Consider the following 22,110-nt stretch of genomic DNA (forward strand, 5'->3'; position numbering starts at 1 on the left):
ACTTGACAGACAACTTGTAGTGATGTTGCCATCGTAACTAAAAAATTCAATAAATGTGGTACTTGCAAAACGAAGGGACATGCAGCAGATGCACACACGACGAGACTCACTGGAGTACAATACGACATAGGCAGGAAAATACTGTTCCCGCCCGGGATCGAACCGGGGACCTTCTGCGTGTGAAGCAGACGTGATAACCGCTACACTACGGAAACGACGGAGCCGAGGAGTCCATCCTTGTTCACTCGCAATTGCCTCAGACTTTCTCTCGTCCGCGAATGCACACACGACAGTTCTTTTGTCAGCCTGGAACCCATCGCAGCCTAAGGGCTCAAGAAGTCTTCGGGGTTCTCGAGAGGGTGTCTGTCGTAGCACCCCTAACGAGATAGCGGCGTTTCGCGCAGTCGTTATTGCAAGTAATATCAGCAAAAGCAATCACTTTCTCAGCAGCAGGCAGTGCGAGCCCAGGGGCAGCTTCGCGCAGTCGTTATTGCAAGTCATATCAGCAAAAGCAATCACTTTCTCAGCAGCAGGCAGTGCGAGCCCAGGGGCAGCTCTACATGAAGGTACCAATAGCCCAGGAAGGCCGCCGACCACGGGAATTCGCGCCGCCCCCATCCCGCCAGCCTAAACGAGACTTCCAGAGCACCCTGGAAGACATCGAGGGACTGGAATAACTGGCATTAGACGTGCCACAGGGCTCGTTGGTCTAGGGGTATGATTCCTGCTTAGGGTGCAGGAGGTCCCGGGTTCAAATCACGGACGAGCACTAGCGTTTTGTGCAAACTGATCGCACGTCAGTGGCTGAGTCAGCGCAAAAAGCTCGCCGCCAATGTCAAATGAATTTCTTATTTGATGTGAGCAATTGACACTCTGGTCCGACGCATGAAGGCAATTACGAAGGTTTCGGGTACAGATGGTAGCAGATGCATGTTAGTAAGTCTTGCTTAAAGTGATGAAAAAGTGTTTCCGCCCGGGATCGAACCGGGGACCTTCTGCGTGTTAGGCAGACGTGATAACCGCTACACCACGGAAACTGCTTGAGTGCACCTTACTTCACAGACAACTTGTAGTGATGTTGCCATCGTAACTAAAAAATTCAATAAATGTGGTACTTGCAAAACGAAGGGACATGCAGCAGATGCACACACGACGAGGCTCACTGGAGTACAATACGACATAGGCAGGAAAATACTGTTCCCGCACGGGATCGAACCGGGGACCTTCTGCGTGTGAAGCAGACGTGATAACCGCTACACTATGGAAACGACGGAGCCGAGGAGTCCATCCTTGTTCACTCGAACTTGCCTCAGCCTTTCTCTCGTCCACGAATGCACACACGACAGTTCTTTTGTCAGCCTGGAACCCATCGCAGCCGAGGGCTCAAGATGTCTTCGGGGTTCTCGAGAGGGTGTCTGCCGTAGCACCCCTAACGAGATAGCGGCGTTTCGCGCAGTCGTTATTGCAAGTCATATCAGCAAAAGCAATCACTTTCTCAGCAGCAGGCAGTGCGAGCCCAGGGGCAGCTCTACATGAAGGTACCAATAGCCCAGGAAGGCCGCCGACCGCGGGAATTCGCGCCGCCCCCATCCCGCCAGCCTAAACGAGACTTCCAGAGCACCCTGGAAGACATCGAGGGACTGGAATAAGTGGCATTCGACGTGCCACAGGGCTCGTTTGTCTAGGGGTATGGTTCCTGCTTAGGGTGCAGGAGGTCCCGGGTTCAAATCCCGGACGAGCCCTAGCGTTTTGTGCAAACTGATCGCACGTCAGTGGCTGAGTCAGCGCAAAAAGCTCGCCGCCAATGTCAAATGAATTTCTTATTTGATGTGAGCAATTGACACTCTGGTCCGACCCATGAAGGCAATTACGAAGGTTTCGGGTACAGATGGTAGCAGATGCATGTTAGTAAGTCTTGCTTAAAGTGATGAAAAAGTGTTTCCGCCCGGGATCGAACCGGGGACCTTCTGTGTGTTAGGCAGACGTGATAACCGCTACACCACGGAAACTGCTAGAGTGCACATTACTTCACAGACAACTTGTAGTGATGTTGCCATCGTAACAAAAAAATTCAATAAATGTGGTACTTGCAAAACGTAGGGACATGCAGCAGATGCACACACGACGAGGCTCACTGGAGTACAATACGACATAGGCAGTAAGATACTGTTCCCGCCCGGGATCGAACCGGGGACCTTCTGCGTGTGAAGCAGACGTGATAACCGCTACACTACGGAAACGACGGAGCCGAGGAGTCCATCCTTGTTCACTCGAACTTGCCTCAGCCTTTCTCTCGTCCGCGAATGCACACACGACAGTTCTTTTGTCAGCCTGGAACCCATCGCAGCCGAGGGCTCAAGAAGTCTTCGGGGTTCTCGAGAGGGTGTCTGCCGTAGCACCCCTAACGAGATAGCGTCGTTTCGCGCAGTCGTTATTGCAAGTAATATCAGCAAAAGCAATCACTTTCTCAGCAGCAGGCAGTGCGAGCCCAGGGGCAGCTTCGCGCAGTCGTTATTGCAAGTCATATCAGCAAAAGCAATCACTTTCTCAGCAGCAGGCAGTGCGAGCCCAGGGGCAGCTCTACATGAAGGTACCAATAGCCCAGGAAGGCCGCCGACCGCGGGAATTCGCGCAGCCCCCATCCCGCAGCCTAAACGAGACTTCCAGAGCACCCTGGAAGACGTCGAGGGACTGGAATAACTGGCATTTGACGCGCCACAGGGCTCGTTGGTCTAGGGGTATGATTCCTGCTTAGGTTTCAGGAGGTCCCGGGTTCAAATCCCGGACGAGCCCTAGCGTTTTGTGCAAACTGATCGCACGTCAGTGGCTGAGTCAGCGCAAAAAGCTCGCCGCCAATATCAAATGAATTTCTTATTTGATGTGAGCAATTGACACTCTGGTCCGACGCATGAAGGCAATTACGAAGGTTTCGGGTACAGATGGTAGCAGATGCATGTTAGTAAGTCTTGCTTAAAGTGAGGAAAAGGTGTTTCCGCCCGGGATCGAACCGGGAACCTTCTGCGTGTTAGGCAGACGTGATAACCGCTACACCACGGAAACTGCTTGAGTGCACCTTACTTGACAGACAACTTGTAGTGATGTTGCCATCGTAACTAAAAAATTCAATAAATGTGGTACTTGCAAAACGAAGGGACATGCAGCAGATGCACACACGACGAGACTCACTGGAGTACAATACGACATAGGCAGGAAAATACTGTTCCCGCCCGGGATCGAACCGGGGACCTTCTGCGTGTGAAGCAGACGTGATAACCGCTACACTACGGAAACGACGGAGCCGAGGAGTCCATCCTTGTTCACTCGCAATTGCCTCAGACTTTCTCTCGTCCGCGAATGCACACACGACAGTTCTTTTGTCAGCCTGGAACCCATCGCAGCCGAGGGCTCAAGAAGTCTTCGGGGTTCTCGAGAGGGTGTCTGCCGTAGCACCCCTAACGAGATAGCGGCGTTTCGCGCAGTCGTTATTGCAAGTCATATCAGCAAAAGCAATCACTTTCTCAGCAGCAGGCAGTGCGAGCCCAGGGGCAGCTCTACATGAAGGTACCAATAGCCCAGGAAGGCCGCCGACCGCGGGAATTCGCGCCGCCCCTATCCCGCCAGCCTAAACGAGACATCCAGAGCACCCTGGAAGACATCGAGGGACTGGAATAACTGGCATTAGACGTGCCACAGGGCTCGTTGGTCTAGGGGTATGATTCCTGCTTAGGGTGCAGGAGGTCCCGGGTTCAAATCACTGACGAGCACTAGCGTTTTGTGCAAACTGATCGCACGTCAGTGGCTGAGTCAGCGCAAAAAGCTCGCCGCCAATGTCAAATGAATTTCTTATTTGATGTGAGCAATTGACACTCTGGTCCGACGCATGAAGGCAATTACGAAGGTTTCGGGTACAGATGGTAGCAGATGCATGTTAGTAAGTCTTGCTTAAAGTGATGAAAAAGTGTTTCCGCCCGGGATCGAACCGGGGACCTTCTGCGTGTTAGGCAGACGTGATAACCGCTACACCACGGAAACTGCTTGAGTGCACCTTACTTCACAGACAACTTGTAGTGATGTTGCCATCGTAACTAAAAAATTCAATAAATGTGGTACTTGCAAAACGAAGGGACATGCAGCAGATGCACACACGACGAGGCTCACTGGAGTACAATACGACATAGGCAGGAAAATACTGTTCCCGCACGAAATCGAACCGGGGACCTTCTGCGTGTGAAGCAGTCGTGATAACCGCTACACTATGGAAACGACGGAGCCGAGGAGTCCATCCTTGTTCACTCGAACTTGCCTCAGCCTTTCTCTCGTCCACGAATGCACACACGACAGTTCTTTTGTCAGCCTGGAACCCATCGCAGCCGAGGGCTCAAGATGTCTTCGGGGTTCTCGAGAGGGTGTCTGCCGTAGCACCCCTAACGAGATAGCGGCGTTTCGCGCAGTCGTTATTGCAAGTCATATCAGCAAAAGCAATCACTTTCTCAGCAGCAGGCAGTGCGAGCCCAGGGGCACCTCTACATGAAGGTACCAATTGCCCAGGAAGGCCGCCGACCGCGTGAATTCGCGCCGCCCCCATCCCGCCAGCCTAAACGAGACTTCCAGAGCACCCTGGAAGACATCGAGGGACTGGAATAACTGGCATTTGACGTGCCACAGGGCTCGTTGGTCTAGGGGTATGATTCCTGATTAGGTTTCAGGAGGTCCCGGGTTCAAATCCCGGACGAGCCCTAGCGTTTTGTGCAAACTGATCGCACGTCAGTGGCTGAGTCAGCGCAAAAAGCTCGCCGCCAATATCAAATGAATTTCTTATTTGATGTGAGCAATTGACACTCTGGTCCGACGCATGAAGGCAATTACGAAGGTTTCGGGTACAGATGGTAGCAGATGCATGTTAGTAAGTCTTGCTTAAAGTGAGGAAAAGGTGTTTCCGCCCGGGATCGAACCGGGAACCTTCTGCGTGTTAGGCAGACGTGATAACCGCTACACCACGGAAACTGCTTGAGTGCACCTTACTTGACAGACAACTTGTAGTGATGTTGCCATCGTAACTAAAAAATTCAATAAATGTGGTACTTGCAAAACGAAGGGACATGCAGCAGATGCACACACGACGAGACTCACTGGAGTACAATACGACATAGGCAGGATAATACTGTTCCCGCCCGGGATCGAACCGGGGACCTTCTGCGTGTGAAGCAGACGTGATAACCGCTACACTACGGAAACGACAGAGCCGAGGAGTCCATCCTTGTTCACTCGCAATTGCCTCAGACTTTCTCTCGTCCGCGAATGCACACACGACAGTTCTTTTGTCAGCCTGGAACCCATCGCAGCCGAGGGCTCAAGAAGTCTTCGGGGTTCTCGAGAGGGTGTCTGCCGTAGCACCCCTAACGAGATAGCGGCGTTTCGCGCAGTCGTAATTGCAAGTCATATCAGCAAAAGCAATCACTTTCTCAGCAGCAGGCAGTGCGAGCCCAGGGGCAGCTCTACATGAAGGTACCAATAGCCCAGGAAGGCCGCCGACCGCGGGAATTCGCGCCGCCCCCATCCCGCCAGCCTAAACGAGACTTCCAGAGCACCCTGGAAGACATCGAGGGGCTGGAATAACTGGCATTAGACGTGCCACAGGGCTCGTTGGTCTAGGGGTATGATTCCTGCTTAGGGTGCAGGAGGTCCCGGGTTCAAATCACTGACGAGCACTAGCGTTTTGTGCAAACTGATCGCACGTCAGTGGCTGAGTCAGCGCAAAAAACTCGCCGCCAATGTCAAATGAATTTCTTATTTGATGTGAGCAATTGACACTCTGGTCCGACGCATGAAGGCAATTACGAAGGTTTCGGGTACAGATGGTAGCAGATGCATGTTAGTAAGTCTTGCTTAAAGTGATGAAAAAGTGTTTCCGCCCGGGATCGAACCGGGGACCTTCTGCGTGTTAGGCAGACGTGATAACCGCTACACCACGGAAACTGCTTGAGTGCACCTTACTTCACAGACAACTTGTAGTGATGTTGCCATCGTAACTAAAAAATTCAATAAATGTGGTACTTGCAAAACGAAGGGACATGCAGCAGATGCACACACGACGAGGCTCACTGGAGTACAATACGACATAGGCAGGAAAATACTGTTCCCGCACGAAATCGAACCGGGGACCTTCTCCGTGTGAAGCAGTCGTGATAACCGCTACACTATGGAAACGACGGAGCCGAGGAGTCCATCCTTGTTCACTCGAACTTGCCTCAGCCTTTCTCTCGTCCACGAATGCACACACGACAGTTCTTTTGTCAGCCTGGAACCCATCGCAGCCGAGGGCTCAAGATGTCTTCGGGGTTCTCGAGAGGGTGTCTGCCGTAGCACCCCTAACGAGATAGCGGCGTTTCGCGCAGTCGTTATTGCAAGTCATATCAGCAAAAGCAATCACTTTCTCAGCAGCAGGCAGTGCGAGCCCAGGGGCACCTCTACATGAAGGTACCAATTGCCCAGGAAGGCCGCCGACCGCGGGAATTCGCGCCGCCCCCATCCCGCCAGCCTAAACGAGACTTCCAGAGCACCCTGGAAGACATCGAGGGACTGGAATAACTTGCATTTGACGTGCCACAGGGCTCGTTGGTCTAGGGGTATGATTCCTGATTAGGTTTCAGGAGGTCCCGGGTTCAAATCCCGGACGAGCCCTAGCGTTTTGTGCAAACTGATCGCACGTCAGTGGCTGAGTCAGCGCAAAAAGCTCGCCGCCAATATCAAATGAATTTCTTATTTGATGTGAGCAATTGACACTCTGGTCCGACGCATGAAGGCAATTACGAAGGTTTCGGGTACAGATGGTAGCAGATGCATGTTAGTAAGTCTTGCTTAAAGTGAGGAAAAGGTGTTTCCGCCCGGGATCGAACCGGGAACCTTTTGCGTGTTAGGCAGACGTGATAACCGCTACACCACGGAAACTGCTTGAGTGCCCCTTACTTGACAGACAACTTGTAGTGATGTTGCCATCGTAACTAAAAAATTCAATAAATGTGGTACTTGCAAAACGAAGGGACATGCAGCAGATGCACACACGACGAGACTCACTGGAGTACAATACGACATAGGCAGGAAAATGCTGTTCCCGCCCGGGATCGAACCGGGGACCTTCTGCGTGTGAAGCAGACGTGATAACCGCTACACTACGGAAACGACGGAGCCGAGGAGTCCATCCTTGTTCACTCGCAATTGCCTCAGACTTTCTCTCGTCCGCGAATGCACACACGACAGTTCTTTTGTCAGCCTGGAACCCATCGCAGCCGAGGGCTCAAGAAGTCTTCGGGGTTCTCGAGAGGGTGTCTGCCGTAGCACCCCTAACGAGATAGCGGCGTTTCGCGCAGTCGTTATTGCAAGTCATATCAGCAAAAGTAATCACTTTCTCAGCAGCAGGCAGTGCGAGCCCAGGGGCAGCTCTACATGAAGGTACCAATAGCCCAGGAAGGCCGCCGACCGCGGGAATTCGCGCCGCCCCCATCCCGCCAGCCTAAACGAGACTTCCAGAGCACCCTGGAAGACATCGAGGGACTGGAATAACTGGCATTAGACGTGCCACAGGGCTCGTTGTTCTAGGGGTATGATTCCTGCTTAGGGTGCAGGAGGTCCCGGGTTCAAACCACGGACGAGCACTAGCGTTTTGTGCAAACTGATCGCACGTCAGTGGCTGAGTCAGCGCAAAAAGCTCGCCGCCAATGTCAAATGAATTTCTTATTTGATGTGAGCAATTGACACTCTGGTCCGACGCATGAAGGCAATTACGAATGTTTCGGGTACAGATGGTAGCAGATGCATGTTAGTAAGTCTTGCTTAAAGTGATGAAAAAGTGTTTCCGCCCGGGGTCGAACCGGGGACCTTCTGCGTGTTAGGTAGACGTGATAACCGCTACACCACGGAAACTGCTTGAGTGCACCTTACTTCACAGACAACTTGTAGTGATGTTGCCATCGTAACTAAAAAATTCAATAAATGTGGTACTTGCAAAACGAAGGGACATGCAGCAGATGCACACACGACGAGGCTCACTGGAGTACAATACGACATAGGCAGGAAAATACTGTTCCCGCACGAAATCGAACCGGGGACCTTCTGCGTGTGAAGCAGTCGTGATAACCGCTACACTATGGAAACGACGGAGCCGAGGAGTCCATCCTTGTTCACTCGAACTTGCCTCAGCCTTTCTCTCGTCCACGAATGCACACACGACAGTTCTTTTGTCAGCCTGGAACCCATCGCAGCCGAGGGCTCAAGATGTCTTCGGGGTTCTCGAGAGGGTGTCTGCCGTAGCACCCCTAACGAGATAGCGGCGTTTCGCGCAGTCGTTATTGCAAGTCATATCAGCAAAAGCAATCACTTTCTCAGCAGCAGGCAGTGCGAGCCCAGGGGCAGCTCTACATGAAGGTACCAATAGCCCAGGAAGGCCGCCGACTGCGGGAATTCGCGCCGCCCCCATCCCGCCAGCCTAAACGAGACTTCCAGAGCACCCTGGAAGACATCGAGGGACTGGAATAAGTGGCATTCGACGTGCCACAGGGCTCGTTTGTCTAGGGGTATGGTTCCTGCTTAGGGTGCAGGAGGTCCCGGGTTCAAATCCCGGACGAGCCCTAGCGTTTTGTGCAAACTGATCGCACGTCAGTGGCTGAGTCAGCGCAAAAAGCTCGCCGCCAATGTCAAATGAATTTCTTATTTGATGTGAGCAATTGACACTCTGGTCCGACCCATGAAGGCAATTACGAAGGTTTCGGGTACAGATGGTAGCAGATGCATGTTAGTAAGTCTTGCTTAAAGTGATGAAAAAGTGTTTCCACCCGGGATCGAACCGGGGACCTTCTGCGTGTTAGGCAGACGTGATAACCGCTACACCACGGAAACTGCTTGAGTGCACATTACTTCACAGACAACTTGTAGTGATGTTGCCATCGTAACAAAAAAATTCAATAAATGTGGTACTTGCAAAACGTAGGGACATGCAGCAGATGCACACACGACGAGGCTCACTGGAGTACAATACGACATAGGCAGGAAAATACTGTTCCCGCCCGGGATCGAACCGGGGACCTTCTGCGTGTGAAGCAGACGTGATAACCGCTACACTACGGAAACGACGGAGCCGAGGAGTCCATCCTTGTTCACTCGAACTTGCCTCAGCCTTTCTCTCGTCCGCGAATGCACACACGACAGTTCTTTTGTCAGCCTGGAACCCATCGCAGCCGAGGGCTCAAGAAGTCCTCGGGGTTCTCGAGAGGGTGTCTGCCGTAGCACCCTTAACGAGATAGCGGCGTTTCGCGCAGTCGTTATTGCAAGTAATATCAGCAAAAGCAATCACTTTCTCAGCAGCAGGCAGTGCGAGCCCAGGGGCAGCTTCGCGCAGTCGTTATTGCAAGTCATATCAGCAAAAGCAATCACTTTCTCAGCAGCAGGCAGTGCGAGCCCAGGGGCAGCTCTACATGAAGGTACCAATAGCCCAGGAAGGCCGCCGACCGCGGGAATTCGCGCCGCCCCCATCCCGCCAGCCTAAACGAGACTTCCAGAGCACCCTGGAAGACATCGAGGGACTGGAATAACTGGCATTTGACGTGCCACAGGGCTCGTTGGTCTAGGGGTATGATTCCTGCTTAGGTTTCAGGAGGTCCCGGGTTCAAATCCCGGACGAGCCCTAGCGTTTTGTGCAAACTGATCGCACGTCAGTGGCTGAGTCAGCGCAAAAAGCTCGCCGCCAATATCAAATGAATTTCTTATTTGATGTGAGCAATTGACACTCTGGTCCGACGCATGAAGGCAATTACGAAGGTTTCGGGTACAGATGGTAGCAGATGCATGTTAGTAAGTCTTGCTTAAAGTGAGGAAAAGGTGTTTCCGCCCGGGATCGAACCGGGAACCTTCTGCATGTTAGGCAGACGTGATAACCGCTACACCACGGAAACTGCTTGAGTGCACCTTACTTGACAGACAACTTGTAGTGATGTTGCCATCGTAACTAAAAAATTCAATAAATGTGGTACTTGCAAAACGAAGGGACATGCAGCAGATGCACACACGACGAGACTCACTGGAGTACAATACGACATAGGCAGGAAAATACTGTTCCCGCCCGGGATCGAACCGGGGACCTTCTGCGTGTGAAGCAGACGTGATAACCGCTACACTACGGAAACGACGGAGCCGAGGAGTCCATCCTTGTTCACTCGCAATTGCCTCAGACTTTCTCTCGTCCGCGAATGCACACACGACAGTTCTTTTGTCAGCCTGGAACCCATCGCAGCCGAGGGCTCAAGAAGTCTTCGGGGTTCTCGAGAGGGTGTCTGCCGTAGCACCCCTAACGAGATAGTGGCGTTTCGCGCAGTCGTTATTGCAAGTAATATCAGCAAAAGCAATCACTTTCTCAGCAGCAGGCAGTGCGAGCCCAGGGGCAGCTTCGCGCAGTCGTTATTGCAAGTCATATCAGCAAAAGCAATCACTTTCTCAGCAGCAGGCAGTGCGAGCCCAGGGGCAGCTCTACATGAAGGTACCAATAGCCCAGGAAGGCCGCCGACCACGGGAATTCGCGCCGCCCCCATCCCGCCAGCCTAAACGAGACTTCCAGAGCACCCTGGAAGACATCGAGGGACTGGAATAACTGGCATTTGACGTGCCACAGGGCTCGTTGGTCTAGGGGTATGATTCCTGCTTAGGTTTCAGGAGGTCCCGGGTTCAAATCCCGGACGAGCCCTAGCGTTTTGTGCAAACTGATCGCACGTCAGTGGCTGAGTCAGCGCAAAAAGCTCGCCGCCAATATCAAATGAATTTCTTATTTGATGTGAGCAATTGACACTCTGGTCCGACGCATGAAGGCAATTACGAAGGTTTCGGGTACAGATGGTAGCAGATGCATGTTAGTAAGTCTTGCTTAAAGTGAGGAAAAGGTGTTTCCGCCCGGGATCGAACCGGGAACCTTCTGCGTGTTAGGCAGACGTGATAACCGCTACACCACGGAAACTGCTTGAGTGCACCTTACTTGACAGACAACTTGTAGTGATGTTGCCATCGTAACTAAATAATTCAATAAATGTGGTACTTGCAAAACGAAGGGACATGCAGCAGATGCACACACGACGAGACTCACTGGAGTACAATACGACATAGGCAGGAAAATACTGTTCCCGCCCGGGATCGAACCGGGGACCTTCTGCGTGTGGAGCAGACGTGATAACCGCTACACTACGGAAACGACGGAGCCGAGGAGTCCATCCTTGTTCACTCGCAATTGCCTCAGACTTTCTCTCGTCCACGAATGCACACACGACAGTTCTTTTGTCAGCCTGGAACCCATCGCAGCCGAGGGCTCAAGATGTCTTCGGGGTTCTCGAGAGGGTGTCTGCCGTAGCACCCCTAACGAGATAGCGGCGTTTCGCGCAGTCGTTATTGCAAGTCATATCAGCAAAAGCAATCACTTTCTCAGCAGCAGGCAGTGCGAGCCCAGGGGCAGCTCTACATGAAGGTACCAATAGCCCAGGAAGGCCGCCGACCGCGGGAATTCGCGCCGCCCCCATCCCGCCAGCCTAAACGAGACTTCCAGAGCACCCTGGAAGACATCGAGGGACTGGAATAACTGGCATTAGACGTGCCACAGGGCTCGTTGGTCTAGGGGTATGATTCCTGCTTAGGGTGCAGGAGGTCCCGGGTTCAAATCACGGACGAGCACTAGCGTTTTGTGCAAACTGATCGCACGTCAGTGGCTGAGTCAGCGCAAAAAGCTCGCCGCCAATGTCAAATGAATTTCTTATTTGATGTGAGCAATTGACACTCTGGTCCGACGCATGAAGGCAATTACGAAGGTTTCGGGTACAGATGGTAGCAGATGCATGTTAGTAAGTCTTGCTTAAAGTGATGAAAAAGTGTTTCCGCCCAGGATCGAACCGGGGACCTTCTGCGTGTTAGGCAGACGTGATAACCGCTACACCACGGAAACTGCTTGAGTGCACCTTACTTCACAGACAACTTGTAGTGATGTTGCCATCGTAACTAAAAAATTCAATAAATGTGGTACTTGCAAAACGAAGGGACATGCAGCAGATCCACACACGACGAGGCTCACTGGAGTACAATACGACATAGGCAGGAAAATACTGTTCCCGCACGAAATCGAACCGGGGACCTTCTGCGTGTGAAGCAGTCGTGATAACCGCTACACTATGGAAACGACGGAGCCGAGGAGTCCATCCTTGTTCACTCGAACTTGCCTCAGCCTTTCTCTCGTCCACGAATGCACACACGACAGTTCTTTTGTCAGCCTGGAACCCATCGCAGCCGAGGGCTCAAGATGTCTTCGGGGTTCTCGAGAGGGTGTCTGCCGTAGCACCCCTAACGAGATAGCGGCGTTTCGCGCAGTCGTTATTGCAAGTCATATCAGCAAAAGCAATCACTTTCTCAGCAGCAGGCAGTGCGAGCCCAGGGGCAGCTCTACATGAAGGTACCAATAGCCCAGGAAGGCCGCCGACTGCGGGAATTCGCGCCGCCCCCATCCCGCCAGCCTAAACGAGACTTCCAGAGCACCCTGGAAGACATCGAGGGACTGGAATAAGTGACATTCGACGTGCCACAGGGCTCGTTTTTCTAGGGGTATGGTTCCTGCTTAGGGTGCAGGAGGTCCCGGGTTCAAATCCCGGACGAGCCCTAGCGTTTTGTGCAAACTGATCGCACGTCAGTGGCTGAGTCAGCGCAAAAAGCTCGCCGCCAATGTCAAATGAATTTCTTATTTGATGTGAGCAATTGACACTCTGGTCCGACCCATGAAGGCAATTACGAAGGTTTCGGGTACAGATGGTAGCAGATGCATGTTAGTAAGTCTTGCTTAAAGTGATGAAAAAGTGTTTCCACCCGGGATCGAACCGGGGACCTTCTGCGTGTTAGGCAGACGTGATAACCGCTACACCACGGAAACTGCTTGAGTGCACATTACTTCACAGACAACTTGTAGTGATGTTGCCATCGTAACAAAAAAATTCAATAAATGTGGTACTTGCAAAACGTAGGGACATGCAGCAGATGCACACACGACGAGGCTCACTGGAGTACAATACGACATAGGCAGGAAAATACTGTTCCCGCCCGGGATCGAACGGGGGACCTTCTGCGTGTGAAGCAGACGTGATAACCGCTACACTACGGAAACGACGGAGCCGAGGAGTCCATCCTTGTTCACTCGAACTTGCCTCAGCCTTTCTCTCGTCCGCGAATGCACACACGACAGTTCTTTTGTCAGCCTGGAACCCATCGCAGCCGAGGGCTCAAGAAGTCTTCGGGGTTCTCGAGAGGGTGTCTGCCGTAGCACCCCTAACGAGATAGCGGCGTTTCGCGCAGTCGTTATTGCAAGTAATATCAGCAAAAGCAATCACTTTCTCAGCAGCAGGCAGTGCGAGCCCAGGGGCAGCTTCGCGCAGTCGTTATTGCAAGTCATATCAGCAAAAGCAATCACTTTCTCAGCAGCAGGCAGTGCGAGCCCAGGGGCAGCTCTACATGAAGGTACCAATAGCCCAGGAAGGCCGCCGACCGCGGGAATTCGCGCCGCCCCCATCCCGCCAGCCTAAACGAGACTTCCAGAGCACCCTGGAAGACATCGACGGACTGGAATAACTGGCATTTGACGTGCCACAGGGCTCGTTGGTCTAGGGGTATGATTCCTGCTTAGGTTTCAGGAGGTCCCGGGTTCAAATCCCGGACGAGCCCTAGCGTTTTGTGCAAACTGATCGCACGTCAGTGGCTGAGTCAGCGCAAAAAGCTCGCCGCCAATATCAAATGAATTTCTTATTTGATGTGAGCAATTGACACTCTGGTCCGACGCATGAAGGCAATTACGAAGGTTTCGGGTACAGATGGTAGCAGATGCATGTTAGTAAGTCTTGCTTAAAGTGAGGAAAAGGTGTTTCCGCCCGGGATCGAACCGGGAACCTTCTGCATGTTAGGCAGACGTGATAACCGCTACACCACGGAAACTGCTTGAGTGCACCTTACTTGACAGACAACTTGTAGTGATGTTGCCATCGTAACTAAAAAATTCAATAAATGTGGTACTTGCAAAACGAATGGACATGCAGCAGATGCACACACGACGAGACTCACTGGAGTACAATACGACATAGGCAGGAAAATACTGTTCCCGCCCGGGATCGAACCGGGGACCTTCTGCGTGTGAAGCAGACGTGATAACCGCTACACTACGGAAACGACGGAGCCGAGGAGTCCATCCTTGTTCACTCGCAATTGCCCCAGACTTTCTCTCGTCCGCGAATGCACACACGACAGTTCTTTTGTCAGCCTGGAACCCATCGCAGCCGAGGGCTCAAGAAGTCTTCGGGGTTCTCGAGAGGGTGTCTGCCGTAGCACCCCTAACGAGATAGTGGCGTTTCGCGCAGTCGTTATTGCAAGTAATATCAGCAAAAGCAATCACTTTCTCAGCAGCAGGCAGTGCGAGCCCAGGGGCAGCTTCGCGCAGTCGTTATTGCAAGTCATATCAGCAAAAGCAATCACTTTCTCAGCAGCAGGCAGTGCGAGCCCAGGGGCAGCTCTACATGAAGGTACCAATAGCCCAGGAAGGCCGCCGACCACGGGAATTCGCGCCGCCCCCATCCCGCCAGCCTAAACGAGACTTCCAGAGCACCCTGGAAGACATCGAGGGACTGGAATAACTGGCATTTGACGTGCCACAGGGCTCGTTGGTCTAGGGGTATGATTCCTGCTTAGGTTTCAGGAGGTCCCGGGTTCAAATCCCGGACGAGCCCTAGCATTTTGTGCAAACTGATCGCACGTCAGTGGCTGAGTCAGCGCAAAAAGCTCGCCGCCAATATCAAATGAATTTCTTATTTGATGTGAGCAATTGACACTCTGGTCCGACGCATGAAGGCAATTACGAAGGTTTCGGGTACAGATGGTAGCAGATGCATGTTAGTAAGTCTTGCTTAAAGTGAGGAAAAGGTGTTTCCGCCCGGGATCGAACCGGGAACCTTCTGCGTGTTAGGCAGACGTGATAACCGCTACACCACGGAAACTGCTTGAGTGCACCTTACTTGACAGACAACTTGTAGTGATGTTGCCATCGTAACTAAAAAATTCAATAAATGTGGTACTTGCAAAACGAAGGGACATGCAGCAGATGCACACACGACGAGACTCACTGGAGTACAATACGACATAGGCAGGAAAATACTGTTCCCGCCCGGGATCGAACCGGGGACCTTCTGCGTGTGAAGCAGACGTGATAACCGCTACACTACGGAAACGACGGAGCCGAGGAGTCCATCCTTGTTCACTCGCAATTGCCTCAGACTTTCTCTCGTCCGCGAATGCACACACGACAGTTCTTTTGTCAGCCTGGAACCCATCGCAGCCGAGGGCTCAAGAAGTCTTCGGGGTTCTCGAGAGGGTGTCTGCCGTAGCACCCCTAACGAGATAGCGGCGTTTCGCGCAGTCGTTATTGCAAGTAATATCAGCAAATGCAATCACTTTCTCAGCAGCAGGCAGTGCGAGCCCAGGGGCAGCTCTACATGAAGGTACCAATAGCCCAGGAAGGCCGCCGACCGCGGGAATTCGCGCCGCCCCCATCCCGCCAGCCTAAACGAGACTTCCAGAGCACCCTGGAAGACATCGAGGGACTGGAATAACTGGCATTAGACGTGCCACAGGGCTCGTTGGTCTAGGGGTATGATTCCTGCTTAGGGTGCAGGAGGTCCCGGGTTCAAATCACGGACGAGCACTAGCGTTTTGTGCAAACTGATCGCACGTCAGTGGCTGAGTCAGCGCAAAAAGCTCGCCGCCAATGTCAAATGAATATCTTATTTGATGTGAGCAATTGACACTCTGGTCCGACGCATGAAGGCAATTACGAAGGTTTCGGGTACAGATGGTAGCAGATGCATGTTAGTAAGTCTTGCTTAAAGTGATGAAAAAGTGTTTCCGCCCAGGATCGAACCGGGGACCTTCTGCGTGTTAGGCAGACGTGATAACCGCTACACCACGGAAACTGCTTGAGTGCACCTTACTTGACAGACAACTTGTAGTGATGTTGCCATCGTAACTAAAAAATTCAATAAATGTGGTACTTGCAAAACGAAGGGACATGCAGCAGATGCACACACGACGAGGCTCACTGGAGTACAATACGACATAGGCAGGAAAATACTGTTCCCGCACGAAATCGAACCGGGGACCTTCTGCGTGTGAAGCAGTCGTGATAACCGCTACACTATGGAAACGACGGAGCCGAGGAGTCCATCCTTGTTCACTCGAACTTGCCTCAGCCTTTCTCTCGTCCACGAATGCACACACGACAGTTCTTTTGTCAGCCTGGAACCCATCGCAGCCGAGGGCTCAAGATGTCTTCGGGGTTCTCGAGAGGGTGTCTGCCGTAGCACCCCTAACGAGATAGCGGCGTTTCGCGCAGTCGTTATTGCAAGTCATATCAGCAAAAGCAATCACTTTCTCAGCAGCAGGCAGTGCGAGCCCAGGGGCAGCTCTACATGAAGGTACCAATAGCCCAGGAAGGCCGCCGACTGCGGGAATTCGCGCCGCCCCCATCCCGCCAGCCTAAACGAGACTTCCAGAGCACCCTGGAAGACATCGAGGGACTGGAATAAGTGGCATTCGACGTGCCACAGGGCTCGTTTGTCTAGGGGTATGGTTCCTGCTTAGGGTGCAGGAGGTCCCGGGTTCAAATCCCGGACGAGCCCTAGCGTTTTGTGCAAACTGATCGCACGTCAGTGGCTGAGTCAGCGCAAAAAGCTCGCCGCCAATGTCAAATGAATTTCTTATTTGATGTGAGCAATTGACACTCTGGTCCGACCCATGAAGGCAATTACGAAGGTTTCGGGTACAGATGGTAGCAGATGCATGTTAGTAAGTCTTGCTTAAAGTGATGAAAAAGTGTTTCCGCCCGGGATCGAACCGGGGACCTTCTGCGTGTTAGGCAGACGTGATAACCGCTACACCACGGAAACTGCTTGAGTGCACATTACTTCACAGACAACTTGTAGTGATGTTGCCATCGTAACTAAAAAATTCAATAAATGTGGTACTTGCAAAACGTAGGGACATGCAGCAGATGCACACACGACGAGGCTCACTGGAGTACAATACGACATAGGCAGGAAGATACTGTTCCCGCCCGGGATCGAACCGGGGACCTTCTGCGTGTGAAGCAGACGTGATAACCGCTACATTACGGAAACGACGGAGCCGAGGAGTCCATCCTTGTTCACTCGAACTTGCCTCAGCCTTTCTCTCGTCCGCGAATGCACACACGACAGTTCTTTTGTCAGCCTGGAACCCATCGCAGCCGAGGGCTCAAGAAGTCTTCGGGGTTCTCGAGAGGGTGTCTGCCGTAGCACCCCTAACGAGATAGCGGCGTTTCGCGCAGTCGTTATTGCAAGTAATATCAGCAAAAGCAATCACTTTCTCAGCAGCAGGCAGTGCGAGCCCAGGGGCAGCTTCGCGCAGTCGTTATTGCAAGTCATATCAGCAAAAGCAATCACTTTCTCAGCAGCAGGCAGTGCGAGCCCAGGGGCAGCTCTACATGAAGGTACCAATAGCCCAGGAAGGCCGCCGACCGCGGGAATTCGCTCCGCCCCCATCCCGCCAGCCTAAACGGGACTTCCAGAGCACCCTGGAAGACATCGAGGGACTGGAGTAACTGGCATTCGACGTGCCACAGGGCTCGTTGGTCTAGGGGCATTCCGGCTTTCGCTGTCGCCGCGGTCGGACGTGCCAGCTGGTTGGTCCGCGTCGTCGGTGTCGTTGCCAGTGTTTACTGTTTGCCGTTGTGTGTTTCTGTGTTCCGAGTGATTCACGTGCATTGAATTTTTTTTTGTGGTCGTCGTTTTTGCGTCAGCAACTTGCCGATCTTGTACGGGATTCGGACTTGACCGGATTCCATACAGCTGCAGCGCCATGTCTACCACCATCCGGAAAAACACCCTGGTTTTCGGCTTTGACAAGGATACCCGCCGAGTGCAACCGACCGCCCTCGAGATTCATGACTGGCTAACCGAGGTAATAGGCATCACTTCTGATTCTGTGCACACCACCCAGCTAGATTCTGATCTTTATTGTGTGTTTGTCAAGTTTCTCAGTCCAGTAGCAGTTGATCGACTTATTGAAAAAATTGGCAAACAAGTCCCTTTTGTTCATCGCGACGGCACCACTAGTATGGTTACTGTAACACGTGCCGATACCTCGATTCAGACGGTTCGAGTACTTAACTTGCCCATAGAGATTGACAATGCTAAAATTAAAGATGCACTTTCTAAGTTTGGTGAGGTTAAAGAAATTGTCAACGAAAAGTGGTCGTCTCGCTACAAATTACAATGTTTCAATGGGATTAGATCTGTGGACATGGAAGTAAAAATGAACATTCCTTCTCACATTACGGTTGATGGTTATAAGGCTCACATTATATATTCTGGTCAAGCCCCCACCTGCCATATCTGCAATGAACTAGGCCATCTTCGCCAGGACTGCCCCCGCCGAGTTTTTGTCTTAAAAAATAATCTCCAGCCGCGGCGTAGATTAACACTTAACGAGGTCATGGCAGTAGATACTTCTGGTTCTTCTGCAGACCCTGATGTTGATGCTCCCCAGGCAACTACCTCCGAGACCCCGCCCATAACCGCTGATGCGTTTCCACCACTCGTCGGACGGCAAACTGCTGCGCCAGTTTGTCTTGAAAGTGAATCTCAGCAAAAGAAAAGGCCGCTGGAACGTAGTGATGAGCATTCGGATGAGGAAGTATCTCCCGCGACTCCTGCAGCCCGGAAACCAAAACCATCAACCGCGGAGGATTTAGTACCAGATGATGTTATGCGGGTCGATTTTGAAGCCAGTGCGGATGGACTTGAGGGGATGCCGAATTCTGAGACGCCGGGTCATGAACAGGAACTTCCAATTTTGAGTGCCGCGCCCGAAGGACAACAGCCGCTACAACGCGCATACAGTGAGGACGTGTTGTGTCAACAACGCGCTACAACTGACGCCCGACAACAAGTTTCGGGCGGAAGTAAACAAGTGCAAGTGTTTACCAACCTGCCAGCTGCCGGCAGCAGTGCTGCGACAACGACACGACCGCGTCTCAAGGAATCCACAAAAACTTCGGGACCTCAAAACGCCCCACGACGAAGGCTCAATCCACAGCCAAATCTCTCCGCTCCTCGCAACAAGGGAAATTCCACTTCCTCGCAAGCGGATATAGTACCACGAAATATTAGTTATGAAATTGTGAGGGAACGATCCGGTGATGACAACAGCAAAGAACTCGGCGAAGCCCATCCTCCACAGTAGTAATTCCGTTGGTACGAGGCTTGTTCCATGCTGTCGCACACGGTTGCAAAGCTTCTTTGTGTTTTTTTTTCTGTCCTTTTCTCCGGTTATGGTTCACAGCATTCACTGTGTCGTTTTTGATACAACCGGCTTATGATTCGTAGTGTATCACTTGTTATCGTTTTTATTTTGCTTTTTGATCCAATAATCCTCTCATGGCTGCTCACATTATACCCTTTTTAATTCTGCAGCCGGCACTCTTGAGCTCGATGCCATCGTTTTGTTATACTTTTACATCTCATTACCTATATGCTACAGGCCTACACTATCACCTCCCTTAATATCAATAGGATTACGTCAGAGTTAAAACTTGCTTTATTAAAGCAATTTTTGTTTGACTCTGGTACAGATATTGCCCTTTTACAGGAGGTTGCAACATGGCAACTTAACATTCCCGGCTATGTTGTAATAAACAATTTCGCTCCTGAATTCAGTGCTGGCACAGCGATTTTAGTTAGGGAAGGAATACCTATAACCGATGTCGAAAAGTTAGACTCTGGACGGGGCATAGGCGTGAATATCATGGGCGTCAGTGTAATCAATCTGTATGCACCATCTGGAAGTACACGGCGCGCTGACAGATCGAAGTTTTTTAAGGAGGATATCATTTACTTACTGCGGAGAGACTCGCCAAACTTGATCATTGCCGGCGATTTTAATTGTGTATTGCACCATAAAGATCAATCCCCCAATTTTAATTATTCCCCTGAATTAAACTTTCTTGTTTCCCAAATGAAACTGAGGGACGCGTGGGAAGTTAAGTATCCCACGCTTGTGAAATACACGCACATTTCACATACTTCCAGTAGCAGGATTGATAGAATCTATATGTCAAGTCACATAGTGAGGAATTTGCTTCAAGTGGAAATCACTCCAGTCAGCTTCTCTGATCACTGTAGTGTGAGTGCCTGCATAAACTTAGACCGGCAACCAACTCACTGGTTTAGGAATCAGTGGAGCATGAATGTCGGCCTTTTAACAGACGACGAGCTCGAGGTCGAATTAAAGACAGCTTGGGAATTTTGCTTGCGCTCTGTACACAACTTTCCGAGTGTTTTAGAGTGGTGGACCCGCAAGGCGAAGCCCAAATTACGGAAAGTAATTATATCTTATAGTATAGAGAGATCTCGGGCAGTTCACCGTACAATGGAATTTTACTACATGGTCTTAAGGGATTTGTATGATCAGGCAGATGGCTCAGACAGGCGCCTGTCCGACATCAAGAAAATTAAAGCGACATTATTAAGCTTAAAGAGAAAACAACTGGAGGGTCTTAAACTTAAGTCAAAAGCCAGATCCGTTAGCGAGGACGAAACGGCTGCGTTATATCATTTGATTAAACATCGCAAGCACCGACGACGGATATTCATGGACGAACTTAAATTAGAAAACGGTACTGTCCTCACTGTGCAAAACGAGATAATCAGAGAAATCCACAGGTATTATGAGGCAGAAGCAACGCAAGAGGACGATTTGGATGAGTTATTTGCGTTTACAACCTCCACAATTACTGCCGACGACAACGCCAGCTTATTTTCAGCTGTTAGTCCAGATGAAGCCCTTGAAATAATTCGCGGCTCCCCTAAAAGTAAATCGCCGGGCCCTGATGGCCTTCCGGTCGAATTCTATCAACGATATTGGAGTATCATAGGTGATAAGTTGACACAAGCCGTGAACGACGTACTGCGGGGAAAGTTTGTACCACCAGAACTTAAAGAATGTAAAATCGTGTTGATTCCTAAAAATAAGGGATGTAAAAAGATTAACAACTTCCGGCCGATTTCTCTTCTTAATTCAGATTATAAGATTATTGCGAGAGCTTTAAACAATCGAATGATGCCGTTGACCGCAAACATAATTGGGCAACAGCAAACTTGTGCTTACAGGCGATCAATATTTCAGACTACAGCACAATATAGAGATATCGTCGCTCTGTCGTCTGCCAGCACCATTAATTGCGGCCGCTTTTTCTCGATTTTTATAAAGCATTTGATAGTGTCAGCCATAAATACCTCTTCGAAACGATGCGGAGGATGGGCTTCGGGCATGACTCCATCGCTGTCGTGCGCAATATGATCACTGGTCTGGCTGCCACGATCTCCGTCAACTGGCAGCTCACAAGACCAATTACCATCGCAAGGGGTGTCCCCCAAGGAAGCCCCCTTTCCATGTTGCTCTTTGTCATCTCCCTAGAACCACTGCTGCGGCTAGTACATGAGCACATGACGGGCATAACGATCGCCGGGAAGAAAACTGCAGTTGGGGCATATGCTGATGATGTCGGCATCGTCGTGAGGAACAGGGATGATGTGATTGCACTGCAGGCAGACCTCAGGCGCTATTGTTCCGCTTCTGGCGCTAAAATGAATGAAACTAAAAGCAAATTTCTACGTATAAGGGGACTTGACGATGTCGGCCTAGAATGGGCTACCCATGTTACGGAACACAAATCTCTTGGGACGATACTGACGGTCCCTCCACAAAGGATGATAACGGCAAATTGGCGGGATGTCTTGTTCAAAGTCAAGGGTGCTTTAATAGATAACGTTTATCGCAGTATGGACCAAATTCAGAGGGTTAAATTTATAAATACATGTATCCTGTCGCGAGCATATTATGTGGCACAGGTCTTTCCAATCCCCACTGTCATAGCCAAACAGATAATGAGCCAGTTGACCAATTTTCTGTGGCGGGGGGAAATATTTCGAGTTGACGTGAAGACAGTGACCCTCGACCCTCTGCATGGCG

General features: G+C 51.3%; 38 non-coding genes across 38 annotated transcripts; 8 read left to right on the forward strand and 30 right to left on the reverse strand.

Annotated features, from left to right (window-relative positions):
• Positions 1-142: 142 nt before the first annotated feature.
• On the reverse strand, positions 143-215 carry Trnav-cac (transfer RNA valine (anticodon CAC)). Its single transcript has one exon. It is a non-coding gene; the product is annotated as a tRNA-Val (tRNA).
• Positions 216-698: 483 nt separating this feature from the next.
• Trnap-agg (transfer RNA proline (anticodon AGG)) lies at positions 699-771 on the forward strand. Its single transcript has one exon. It is a non-coding gene; the product is annotated as a tRNA-Pro (tRNA).
• A 193-nt stretch (positions 772-964) lies between these two features.
• On the reverse strand, positions 965-1,037 carry Trnav-aac (transfer RNA valine (anticodon AAC)). The gene has a single exon. It is a non-coding gene; the product is annotated as a tRNA-Val (tRNA).
• A 158-nt stretch (positions 1,038-1,195) lies between these two features.
• On the reverse strand, positions 1,196-1,268 carry Trnav-cac (transfer RNA valine (anticodon CAC)). The gene has a single exon. It is a non-coding gene; the product is annotated as a tRNA-Val (tRNA).
• A 402-nt stretch (positions 1,269-1,670) lies between these two features.
• Trnap-agg (transfer RNA proline (anticodon AGG)) lies at positions 1,671-1,742 on the forward strand. Its single transcript has one exon. It is a non-coding gene; the product is annotated as a tRNA-Pro (tRNA).
• Positions 1,743-1,936: 194 nt separating this feature from the next.
• Positions 1,937-2,009, reverse strand: Trnav-aac (transfer RNA valine (anticodon AAC)). The gene has a single exon. It is a non-coding gene; the product is annotated as a tRNA-Val (tRNA).
• Positions 2,010-2,167: 158 nt separating this feature from the next.
• Trnav-cac (transfer RNA valine (anticodon CAC)) lies at positions 2,168-2,240 on the reverse strand. Its single transcript has one exon. It is a non-coding gene; the product is annotated as a tRNA-Val (tRNA).
• A 747-nt stretch (positions 2,241-2,987) lies between these two features.
• Positions 2,988-3,060, reverse strand: Trnav-aac (transfer RNA valine (anticodon AAC)). Its single transcript has one exon. It is a non-coding gene; the product is annotated as a tRNA-Val (tRNA).
• A 158-nt stretch (positions 3,061-3,218) lies between these two features.
• Positions 3,219-3,291, reverse strand: Trnav-cac (transfer RNA valine (anticodon CAC)). The gene has a single exon. It is a non-coding gene; the product is annotated as a tRNA-Val (tRNA).
• Positions 3,292-3,959: 668 nt separating this feature from the next.
• Trnav-aac (transfer RNA valine (anticodon AAC)) lies at positions 3,960-4,032 on the reverse strand. Its single transcript has one exon. It is a non-coding gene; the product is annotated as a tRNA-Val (tRNA).
• A 633-nt stretch (positions 4,033-4,665) lies between these two features.
• On the forward strand, positions 4,666-4,737 carry Trnap-agg (transfer RNA proline (anticodon AGG)). The gene has a single exon. It is a non-coding gene; the product is annotated as a tRNA-Pro (tRNA).
• Positions 4,738-4,931: 194 nt separating this feature from the next.
• Positions 4,932-5,004, reverse strand: Trnav-aac (transfer RNA valine (anticodon AAC)). The gene has a single exon. It is a non-coding gene; the product is annotated as a tRNA-Val (tRNA).
• Positions 5,005-5,162: 158 nt separating this feature from the next.
• Trnav-cac (transfer RNA valine (anticodon CAC)) lies at positions 5,163-5,235 on the reverse strand. Its single transcript has one exon. It is a non-coding gene; the product is annotated as a tRNA-Val (tRNA).
• Positions 5,236-5,903: 668 nt separating this feature from the next.
• On the reverse strand, positions 5,904-5,976 carry Trnav-aac (transfer RNA valine (anticodon AAC)). Its single transcript has one exon. It is a non-coding gene; the product is annotated as a tRNA-Val (tRNA).
• Positions 5,977-6,609: 633 nt separating this feature from the next.
• Positions 6,610-6,681, forward strand: Trnap-agg (transfer RNA proline (anticodon AGG)). Its single transcript has one exon. It is a non-coding gene; the product is annotated as a tRNA-Pro (tRNA).
• A 194-nt stretch (positions 6,682-6,875) lies between these two features.
• Positions 6,876-6,948, reverse strand: Trnav-aac (transfer RNA valine (anticodon AAC)). The gene has a single exon. It is a non-coding gene; the product is annotated as a tRNA-Val (tRNA).
• A 158-nt stretch (positions 6,949-7,106) lies between these two features.
• On the reverse strand, positions 7,107-7,179 carry Trnav-cac (transfer RNA valine (anticodon CAC)). The gene has a single exon. It is a non-coding gene; the product is annotated as a tRNA-Val (tRNA).
• Positions 7,180-7,847: 668 nt separating this feature from the next.
• On the reverse strand, positions 7,848-7,920 carry Trnav-aac (transfer RNA valine (anticodon AAC)). Its single transcript has one exon. It is a non-coding gene; the product is annotated as a tRNA-Val (tRNA).
• A 633-nt stretch (positions 7,921-8,553) lies between these two features.
• Positions 8,554-8,625, forward strand: Trnap-agg (transfer RNA proline (anticodon AGG)). The gene has a single exon. It is a non-coding gene; the product is annotated as a tRNA-Pro (tRNA).
• A 194-nt stretch (positions 8,626-8,819) lies between these two features.
• Trnav-aac (transfer RNA valine (anticodon AAC)) lies at positions 8,820-8,892 on the reverse strand. Its single transcript has one exon. It is a non-coding gene; the product is annotated as a tRNA-Val (tRNA).
• Positions 8,893-9,050: 158 nt separating this feature from the next.
• Trnav-cac (transfer RNA valine (anticodon CAC)) lies at positions 9,051-9,123 on the reverse strand. The gene has a single exon. It is a non-coding gene; the product is annotated as a tRNA-Val (tRNA).
• Positions 9,124-9,871: 748 nt separating this feature from the next.
• Positions 9,872-9,944, reverse strand: Trnav-aac (transfer RNA valine (anticodon AAC)). The gene has a single exon. It is a non-coding gene; the product is annotated as a tRNA-Val (tRNA).
• A 158-nt stretch (positions 9,945-10,102) lies between these two features.
• Trnav-cac (transfer RNA valine (anticodon CAC)) lies at positions 10,103-10,175 on the reverse strand. Its single transcript has one exon. It is a non-coding gene; the product is annotated as a tRNA-Val (tRNA).
• A 748-nt stretch (positions 10,176-10,923) lies between these two features.
• Positions 10,924-10,996, reverse strand: Trnav-aac (transfer RNA valine (anticodon AAC)). The gene has a single exon. It is a non-coding gene; the product is annotated as a tRNA-Val (tRNA).
• Positions 10,997-11,154: 158 nt separating this feature from the next.
• On the reverse strand, positions 11,155-11,227 carry Trnav-cac (transfer RNA valine (anticodon CAC)). Its single transcript has one exon. It is a non-coding gene; the product is annotated as a tRNA-Val (tRNA).
• Positions 11,228-11,629: 402 nt separating this feature from the next.
• Positions 11,630-11,702, forward strand: Trnap-agg (transfer RNA proline (anticodon AGG)). The gene has a single exon. It is a non-coding gene; the product is annotated as a tRNA-Pro (tRNA).
• Positions 11,703-11,895: 193 nt separating this feature from the next.
• On the reverse strand, positions 11,896-11,968 carry Trnav-aac (transfer RNA valine (anticodon AAC)). Its single transcript has one exon. It is a non-coding gene; the product is annotated as a tRNA-Val (tRNA).
• An 899-nt stretch (positions 11,969-12,867) lies between these two features.
• Trnav-aac (transfer RNA valine (anticodon AAC)) lies at positions 12,868-12,940 on the reverse strand. Its single transcript has one exon. It is a non-coding gene; the product is annotated as a tRNA-Val (tRNA).
• Positions 12,941-13,098: 158 nt separating this feature from the next.
• Trnav-cac (transfer RNA valine (anticodon CAC)) lies at positions 13,099-13,171 on the reverse strand. The gene has a single exon. It is a non-coding gene; the product is annotated as a tRNA-Val (tRNA).
• Positions 13,172-13,919: 748 nt separating this feature from the next.
• Positions 13,920-13,992, reverse strand: Trnav-aac (transfer RNA valine (anticodon AAC)). The gene has a single exon. It is a non-coding gene; the product is annotated as a tRNA-Val (tRNA).
• A 158-nt stretch (positions 13,993-14,150) lies between these two features.
• Positions 14,151-14,223, reverse strand: Trnav-cac (transfer RNA valine (anticodon CAC)). The gene has a single exon. It is a non-coding gene; the product is annotated as a tRNA-Val (tRNA).
• Positions 14,224-14,971: 748 nt separating this feature from the next.
• On the reverse strand, positions 14,972-15,044 carry Trnav-aac (transfer RNA valine (anticodon AAC)). The gene has a single exon. It is a non-coding gene; the product is annotated as a tRNA-Val (tRNA).
• Positions 15,045-15,202: 158 nt separating this feature from the next.
• On the reverse strand, positions 15,203-15,275 carry Trnav-cac (transfer RNA valine (anticodon CAC)). Its single transcript has one exon. It is a non-coding gene; the product is annotated as a tRNA-Val (tRNA).
• A 402-nt stretch (positions 15,276-15,677) lies between these two features.
• Positions 15,678-15,750, forward strand: Trnap-agg (transfer RNA proline (anticodon AGG)). Its single transcript has one exon. It is a non-coding gene; the product is annotated as a tRNA-Pro (tRNA).
• A 193-nt stretch (positions 15,751-15,943) lies between these two features.
• Positions 15,944-16,016, reverse strand: Trnav-aac (transfer RNA valine (anticodon AAC)). The gene has a single exon. It is a non-coding gene; the product is annotated as a tRNA-Val (tRNA).
• A 633-nt stretch (positions 16,017-16,649) lies between these two features.
• On the forward strand, positions 16,650-16,721 carry Trnap-agg (transfer RNA proline (anticodon AGG)). The gene has a single exon. It is a non-coding gene; the product is annotated as a tRNA-Pro (tRNA).
• A 194-nt stretch (positions 16,722-16,915) lies between these two features.
• On the reverse strand, positions 16,916-16,988 carry Trnav-aac (transfer RNA valine (anticodon AAC)). Its single transcript has one exon. It is a non-coding gene; the product is annotated as a tRNA-Val (tRNA).
• A 158-nt stretch (positions 16,989-17,146) lies between these two features.
• Positions 17,147-17,219, reverse strand: Trnav-cac (transfer RNA valine (anticodon CAC)). Its single transcript has one exon. It is a non-coding gene; the product is annotated as a tRNA-Val (tRNA).
• Positions 17,220-22,110: the final 4,891 nt, after the last annotated feature.

This window comes from Schistocerca cancellata, chromosome 2, assembly GCF_023864275.1.
Source record: "Schistocerca cancellata isolate TAMUIC-IGC-003103 chromosome 2, iqSchCanc2.1, whole genome shotgun sequence".
Taxonomy (NCBI): Eukaryota; Metazoa; Arthropoda; class Insecta; order Orthoptera; family Acrididae; genus Schistocerca; species Schistocerca cancellata.